Here is a 9409-nt window from a genome sequence, read left to right as displayed (position 1 = left end):
AAATCGAATCTGTCTAGGACAGAATACAACCCCATTTTAGGCATCCTAGTTTTATTGAGGAATCTCCTCACAAGAAGGTGAGGAAGAACCTTGTGTTTGACAAAAGCAACATGGAATGGTTGAAAGAAGATTGGTTGTTGTCCTCGCCTCAAGCTACAACATACACTAGCTTCATGAGTATGGACAAGTCCTTTAAGTCCTCTGAGCTTCATAACATACAATGTATTTCACAGGATTGTCATAAGGAACGTGTCTTGTAATCTATAAAACACCATTCACACAGGTTCTTTCTTTACACGTGTTCCCTAACACCAGGGCCCTCCTTACATGGCCAAGTGTCTTTTCTGCATGCATGCCTTCTCCCACTGGTAGTTGGATAACATATGGGAGAGGACACATCCATATGTGCATGAGGAGATCCTTTCTTGTCACTTTACTAATGTTTTTTGTTCAATTGTTTTCAGTCATGTTGATGAAGTCAGACTAGTAATTCCAAGTTCAAAATACACGTGACAAATTCACAGTGGCCATTCTCTTTGCCAAGACAAAAGAAGTTACAGACAAAATGAATTAGTAAAATAGGCACTAGGAGTGGTAAATGTGAAATAGATTTGGGATAGCAATAGGGTTAACAAGGAAAGGAGTTTGGAAAAATTCATTAAAGGAATGTGCCATGAGGCTTGAGTGTGCCATTGGCTGGCAGGCTAAATACATAGAGCTTAGCAGACTAACCAGACTTAGTTTTCATGAGAAGAAAGATGCCATAAAAGGTAAAACACTGTGAGGAGGAAGAGAGAGAGTACCTCATAGCTGTTAATCCTGAAAAGGATCTAATCATGAGCACATCTTTTATAGAGAAAATATAATCTTGGGTTTTTTCACAGAAGGAGGAGAAGTACCAGGGAAGAATTTGGTAGTTCAGAAGGAAGGATCAAAGAGGAGCCAGATAGAATGCACCTGAGCCACCAAGTACCAGATCTGTCTAAAATATGCCAATTCATATCTGAAAGGTTGTTTAAAGATGCCCAGAGGTGAATGGATAGACAATGGAGGCTGATAAAGAGTTCCATCCTTACAGTCACTCTATACAAACAAGGTAGTCTGAGATGTGGTTATGCCAGATGGGCTTCTTCATGCTATAGGAAAAGAATTAACTCAAAAGTTCACAATGTCTGATTCTTCATTACCCCTTTGAGGTTTTCTTGGCAGAGATATTAGCGTGATTTGTCACTGCCTTCTCCAGTTCGTGTGACAGATGAGGAAATTGAGGCAAACAGGGTTACACATCTAGTAAATATCTGAGACTAGATTTGAACTCAGGATTATGGCTTCCTGATTTCTGTCCTGGAATTCTACCCCCATCTAGCTATCGGTTAACTATCTTTTGTTTTGAGCTGAGCCCTTTGGTTAAAGTCCGTCCATAGATGGAACTTTGTGAGCTGTAATGTTGAGATGAGGCTGACTCTTCTTCTTCTTTTTTAAAATAATTATAACTTTTTATTGACAGAACCCATGCCTGGGTAATTTTTTACAACATTATCCCTTGTACTCACTTCTGTTCTGACTTTTCCCCTCCCTCCCTCTATCCCCTCCCCCAGATGGCAATAAATGTGTGCAGAACCGAACAGTGATGAGGCTGACTCTTAAGAGTTCCTCACCTGGGATATTTCTCCTGGGCACTGTAGTCCTGGAGGCATTTCTGATACTAGGTAGATTAAGTACCAATTTTAATAACTCTGTAATGCTGACTTTCAACACAAGGTCTCAGAATAGCAAAGCAAGCTGAATTATCGTTAGATTAAGAGTGTGACAAACTTTACACCTAGGAATAAAAGTCCTAAAGAAACAGTCCACCTCACTATCTAAGATTAGAACCAAAAAGAAAAATTGCTTTTCTGACTTCAATAATGCTTTAAGTACCATCTAAAAGTACCATGCTTTAAGTACCACCTTTAAATCCTCAAAATCTTAGGATAACAGATTTAGAATTGGAAATGTCCTTAGAGGTCACGTAATCTGATCTCATCATTTTCAAGATAAAGAACTGAAGCCCAGAAAAGATATGTCTTGCCCAAACTGTCAATAGATAGAAAGATGCAGAGCCATGGATATTCAAAACATGGAACCTCAAATTCCAAATCCAGCATTCATACCAATCTCAGTGGAGAAGTATTTATATAGATTTGATCTCTATTGCTGTAATGAGGACTAGAATAATAAGCCAGGTCCTTCATGCTGACTTAAGTTTTTCTTTTGAGAGAATATGATTGGAGGGATAGGAGGAAAGAGAGGTCTCATATTGCATAGATTAGTGGCAGAATCATTATTCTATTAAGTCAAGACCAGTAAATGAGAATATGGGCTATAGATAAAAGTTAAGAGGCAACAGGAAGTGTTTTGATCAGAAGCAAAATTAAAACTCAAAATCATAAAGGTTCAGCTACAGTAGCATGGCCCTGGAGAAAATAATGTTTTCACTTTACCAGACATCCTCTCAAGTTGCTATATTCTAATAAACCTTTCAAAAATGCTTCTAATCTAAGAGTCTGAAAAATTTTAAAGAGTGACTTAGTCAATTATTTGAAAATCTCAAGAATTTGGCGTAGTAAAGGAAATTTGTCATACTATGTAGGGTCAGTTTTTTGCCCTAATAAATGGTCCATTTGCATAGAGATGGCATGAAGAATAGTCATTTTTAAATGTCCTTTGAGCACATATTTTTATGCCCAGTTTAGCATATTTGGTCTTTGCTCTCCAACCTCCTTTATTCGTAGATACCTCTTACTATCTTTTTATTCTTTCCAACAAGTCAACTAGTTAAGTAGTACAGATGATCGGGGCAGCTAGATAGTACAGTGGATAGAGCACCAGCCTTGAAGTCAGGAGGACCTGAGTTCAAATCTAGTCTCAGACACTTAACACTTCCTAGCTGTGTGACCCTGGGCAGGTCACTTAACCCCAATTGCCTCAGCAAATTAAAAAAAAAAAAAAGTAGTACAGATGATCTTTTCTCCCTTTATCACAGCAATAAAAATGAATAACATCTCATGTTTATCTAGCACTTTGTAGGATCACAGATTTATACCTGGAAGATATCTGAGAAGTCATCTGATCCAATTCTCTTTCTTTGCAGAACAGAAATTGCTCCTCAGAGAGGCTGACTTCTTCAATGATTAAATTATTTTTAAAAATCATTATAATTATAATTCAGGTCCTCTGAATCCAAATGTACATTTAAAAATTAATACTATTCTATCTTCTCAAATACATGCAAATAGTTTTCGATATTCACTTTTACAAAATCTTGTGTCCCGAATTTTTCCCTCTCCCATCTCTTCCAAAGAGAGCAAGCAGTTTGATATAGGTTAGACATGTGCAATTCTTCTAAACATATTTCCATATTCATCATGTTACACAAGAAAAATCGGATCAAAAAAAAAATACAAGAAAGGAAAAAAAAAAAAACAAAGATACCACAAAAAAGTGAAAAATACTTTGTTTTGATTCACATTCAGTCTCCATGTTTTTTTCTTTGGATGTGTATGTCACTTTCCAACACAAGTCTATTGAAATTGTTTTGAATCACTTCATTGTTGAAGAGGCAAGTCCATCAGTTGATTATCACATAGTTCTCTTGTCACTGTATACAATGTTCTCTTGGTTCTTCTCACTTCACTTAGCATCAGTTTATGTAACTTTTTCCAGCTCTTTCTGAATTCAGCCTGCTCATCATTTCTTACAGAACAAAAATATTTCATTAACTTATTCAAGCCATTCCCCAGATAATGGGTATCCAACTCATTTTCACTTCCTTGCTCCTACAGAAAGGGCTGCCAAAAACATTTTTTCACATATAAATCCTTTTCTTTCTTTTATGATCTCTTTGGGATATAGACCCAATAGAGACAATGTGGAATCAAATCATATGCATAGTTTTGTAGCCCTTTGGGCATAGTTCCAAATCGTTGTCCAGAATGGTCAAATTATTTCACAATTCCATCAACAATGCATTGGAGTCCCAGTTTTTCCACATCCCTTCCAACATTTATCATTATCTTTTCCTTTCATCTTGGCTAATTTAGGTGTGAAGTGGCATCTCAGAGTTGCCTTAATTTGCAGTTCTCTAATCAATAGTGACTTAGAGCATTTTTTTTAATATGACAAGAAATGGCTTTAGTTTCTTTGTCTGAAAACTTTTTTTATTATCTTTATGCACATTTCCCCCTCAACCAACTAATCTGCCTCTGAGGATCTTCCCTAATATTGAAGAGTCTCAGGCTTTATAGTTAACAAAGTCATTTATTTAAATTCTTTAATCTTCCCAGCATAAAAATAGTTTTCTTGAGGAAATACTTTTCTGATTGGGAAAGAACCTTTAGCTGAAATTAGAAGATGTAGGTAAAGTCTCTGCTTTCCCATATACTAACTGGTGCCTTTTGGTGAGTCATTTAACATGTTTGTCATTCACATAGTGTCTTTAGGCAAGGATATGATACCCTATGTTGACAAAGAGAGAGAAGAAAGGAAGGAAGGAAGAAAGAATGAAGGAAGAAGGGAAGAAGGAAAGAGTTGAGCAATTCCAGGCCTGCTTTACTCACAGAGGTTGTTGTTTGTCCTTTGTTTTTGAAGACCACCAGGACATCAGGGAGGTAGTGCCATGATACGCAAGTGAATTGAAGTGAGGGAGAGCTGTGGAAGGTCACCTGTCTTCTTTTCCTTTCCAAAGTCATCTGGGTCCAGTGGCAAGATATCGATCAAGAAATCCTGAGGGTCTTCCCCTCCCAGATTCATTTATTTATTTTGATTTTTTGAACTAGGTGAAAGAGGAGATTCTTTGCCTTAATTGCTATCTAGTCTTAATCACTGAATGGGTGTGGCTTCAATCAAACTGAGATCTCTGGAAGACCTTAGCTTAAAAAGTCTAAGTTCTCCTACTGCATCTCCACTAGTCTTGATCTATATCTTGCCACTGGACCCAGATGTCTCTGAATAGGAAAGTGAGGCAGGTGACTTTGCACAGCTTTTCCTCACTTTTCCCTCACAATTCATTTGCATGTCATGGTATCACCTCCCTGATGTTATAGTCCCCTTTGAGAACAAAGGACAAACAACAACAACAACAGTAGCTACATCAGCTATTTTCAAACTAATATACCTATCCCTTCCAGATCATGACTTTCCCCATCACAGTTTCAATATGTTATGGGTGAGCATAAGAATTTAAATAGCATTTTTGTGAGAGTTTTATAGAAGACACAAATGATACAAAAAAGTTTAGAAATGCAGAAATACATAAAATATATGTACAGTATTGTTTAACATCAACATAATTTTGTCTTTTATACCACAGTAATTCATATTTTTCCTTTGGTGTGAAGGGAGAACCAAAATTTGGGGAGGATTTTCCAAGTTGTGGGAATACTGCACTCTTAACCCTCATGATGTGGCAATAGCTATAATAAAGAAAGAGAAAATGCTAACCATAAAAGGTTATATTAGTACTAAATATTATTATCACTACTACTATCAATATTCAGGAAGCATTTTTATTGATAGGCTGCATATTGGCTAAGAAAATATGATTTCTACATTATAGGGAGCCCATATTTGAGCATTAATGGTGAGACACAGAAAACTCTCACTATCTTGTTCCTAGTGCCTTTTATTTATTAGCAGGTGGGTTCTAATTGGGAGCATCTCTGTGGCTGAAAAAAAAGAATTTTTTTCTTCACATAAAATTTACTATGTCTATGAAAGCTACGGCTTCAGCTTATTCTTAATAGAGCCAATTGAAATAGCTAATTTAGTTTGTTAAGCTAAGTACACAGTCTGGCAGATACAATATGGGGTTTAATAAACTTTTTTGAGGCAATTGGAGTTAAGTGACTTGCCCTGTGTCATATAATTAGTGTTACGTGTCTGAAGCTGGATTTGAACTCAAGTCCTGAGCTGGTGCTCTATACACTGTACCATCTAGCTATCCCCATTGACAAACATTTTTACACCTTTTTCCTTGATACTTTAGAAGATGGTATTTACACTGATAGATGTAAATCATCTGGCCCTGGTTGTATTGTTATCATTAATTAAGGGACTACCTCTAACAAACTTCTCTGCTATCTTATCATGGTATACAAGTCATCCTAAGTTCATGAAGACTATCCCAAGATAGCACAAATTCTGAGAGGTTCTACCAAATGAAAAGGATTTTGAGAGTCATCCAAAATTAGACTATATGCTAGGTTAGGACGGAAAGGCTCCTTCACTGCCAGGTTAAAGACCAGATGATGGATTTATTTATCTACCACAGAGACTCACAAAGACTGCCCATTAAAGTGCAGAGAGGTTGTAATCTTTATTTATGGAATGAGGGCCCTCCCTGTAAACATTGAAGGAAATGAAGGGTGGTCCATTTGTCTAAGCAAGACTTTACAGGAAACTGCTGAGATGAATGCATCCTTTGGATGCTAGATAGCAATTTTCTTAGTCTTTCAATGCATTATTCCTTAGTTACAAAGGTCAGAAGTCATTAAGCCCGCAAATTCCACCATTTTTATTATCCTTAGTAAACATTTTCCAATGGGACAGTGTGATTTTGCTGATGATTACCAGGCAATCAGATAAAGTTTCTCATTAAAGTCTCATGAAACCAAGGAAAACAAATCATTGCCAACAGAGAAGGAAGAAAACTTTTTGTTTAGACTTTTCTAAGACCATTTAGGTCAATCATTTTCCCTCTTTCACTCCATTGATTTTATCAGCCAGAATAGAGAGTTATCAGACAAGACTGGGGATGTGAGGAAGGAAGGGAGGCGGGGATTCTAAAAGACCTCACAGGACTTTCCTGAAGTTTGGTTAATAGTTTATACCGAGGGTATAAAAATCATTGGATCATAAATCATGAAATTGTAGGTGAGGAAACATCATAATAATTATACTATTCATATTTATGCAGTGCTCCAAAACTGAGAAAGCTCTTTCCTCATTACCTTGGTACTATCACCAGTTTAGAAGTAAGAAAATTGAGTCCCATAGAACCTAAATGACACCCTAAGCTTCACAGCTGGTACACATCAAAGTAAGACTCTAACTCCAAGACTCTTCTCAGTTAAGCAGTTTGTTGGTCAATAAATATTTATCAAATATGTACTCTATATCAAGCATTGTGCTAAGTACTAAGGATGCAAAAATGAAAAAAGAAAGGCAACCCCTGCCCTCAAGGAGCTTACAATCTAATTGGGAAAGAAAACAAAGAAGAAAGATGAAAAGGGGAAGGAAAAAAAGAAAAGTACCCAGCATGTGGACAAAAGGAGTACAATTGGCTGAGAAATGAAGGAAATGTTGGCCTGAGTACTCTTCTTGAAAGAGACCTGGAGTGGTTGTTTGCAGTGAAGCTCTTCTTTCTTCTTTCCAATCAGAGAGAACCTAGGGAGAGGGAGATATCAATGAGGTGTCTGTACCAAGATTGATTTGATGTGAATTGCAAAGTTCTTAGGGGCATGACAGAGAAGTCCTGATGTGTCAGAAATGACTATCTATTCTAGTGTCCTATATGGGATGTGTACTTTGCTTCAGTATTTTGAAAAATTCATTATTTCATTCATGTGGGGATTCTCCTTTTAGAGGCAGATTCTAAATTCTTCATTACTTAGCAGGTGGAATTTGTGAGTCGATGTTGCTAAAAGTTTAATCACTTAGCGTCCAGCCTTTTGGTAATGAGCCTTTCTATACTCAACCAGAGAGAACAGATGCAGTTTTAAACAGCTTCTATTTCCTTTTTTATAGCTAAACATCTTTTGATGGGCATCTTCCCTAGGAGTCTATGATCTCACTCCATTCTTCAGAGTTTAACTGTCACCTTATCTAGTAAACTTCATGGTCAAAATGTTTTTGTTGACCAAATTGACCAGTCAATTAACATTTAAAACACTTAAAACGTTTAAAACAATTAAAGACTTACTATGTGCCAAGTGCCATGCTAAGTGCTAGGGATAGGAAGAAAGATAAAAGACAGTCCTTTTTCTCAAAGAGCTAACAGTCTAATAAGGGAAGATTAGACATAAAAAGAAGCTGAAAAGTGGACTGGCTAGGTACCCAGCTGGAATTGTGATGAAATCTCACAGGTAGGAAATGAGATGGCTGTCCAGGATACTTCCTTAAATGGAGAATCTGGAAGGAGGATTCTTTTGTTTTCCATTTTCTCTAATCAAAAGGAAAGGAACTCAGGTCAGGGAGTCTAAAGAAGAAGACATCTTGTAGAATGATGAGTTTCTGGAGACCATGAAGAAGACCAGGAGAGCAGCCATCTAGGAAATGGTGTCCAAGAAATGTGTATCTCATTCTGCATATTTAGATTATCATCTTTCTGTGAAGAGATATATGTTTCATCTCTGATCATCTGGAATCCTGGTATCGATTTATGTTGATTAGGGTTCTTAACGATTGCCACCCTAAAAGAGAGAAAAGAAAATTCAACTCTTTGTCATCCTTCAGATATTTCAGGCCCAAAGCACAGTTACAATGAGTTTTAAATGAGAATTCAATTGTGGAAGATCCCACTAAGGTAGCAAGTTGTACAATGGATAGAAAATTTGGCCTATAGTGAAGAAGACAAGTTCAAATCTTACTTCAGATATTTTCTAGCTGAGTACTTGAACTTTTGTGTGTGCCTCAGTTTTTTAAATTGTAAATGAGGATAATAATAAAACCTACCTTTCAGGTTGTTATTAGGTTAAAAATAAAGACAATTTTTGTTAAGAGCTTAGCACAGTGCTTGACATATGTTTACTTAATAAATGCTTCCTTGACATCTCTGATTCCATTATACAATTTAATTTCTTTCTCAATCACTGGAGGCTTCCTGTGTTATAGATTTAGTAGATAAGAAAACATTGCATCTTTAACTGCCTTTCCATTTTTCCACAATCAATTCATAATGAATGTGCTATGTAGGTTTAATTCAAAGACCATTTATTATCAGTTATCTTTTCTCCTAGAAGCAACATGGTTTAGTGAATATCAAGCTGGCTTCAAAAACAGGACTCAAGTTCCATCTCTGCCACAGCCTGCCTCTGTGACTCCAGACATCTCAACTTCTTTATGTTCCAGATATCCCCTGAATTTGCAGAGAAGGTGCTGGTCTATATTAGCAGAGGAAGATTTCTCTTTCCCTGTGAACTCTTACAAAAATAATGAAATAGCAAGTACAGACCCTCCCACAAGAAAAAAAGTTTCTCCTACAAAGTTTCCAAGTTCAATCAAGATTCACTTATCCAAATCTCCTCCGCTTTGGATCATAAAAATGGGCACTGAAATTTTGGTAATAAATCGTGAAATAGATTAAATTTGTCTTCTCTGACAAGGTACAAGATACTCTAGAGAGTAAGAGGTCCTCCAACAACGAAGCAGG

Source organism: Antechinus flavipes, chromosome 6 (assembly GCF_016432865.1).
Source record: "Antechinus flavipes isolate AdamAnt ecotype Samford, QLD, Australia chromosome 6, AdamAnt_v2, whole genome shotgun sequence".
Classification (NCBI taxonomy): Eukaryota; Metazoa; Chordata; class Mammalia; order Dasyuromorphia; family Dasyuridae; genus Antechinus; species Antechinus flavipes.
The sequence above is the reverse complement of the archived record's forward strand: the minus strand, read 5'-3'. Positions refer to the sequence as shown.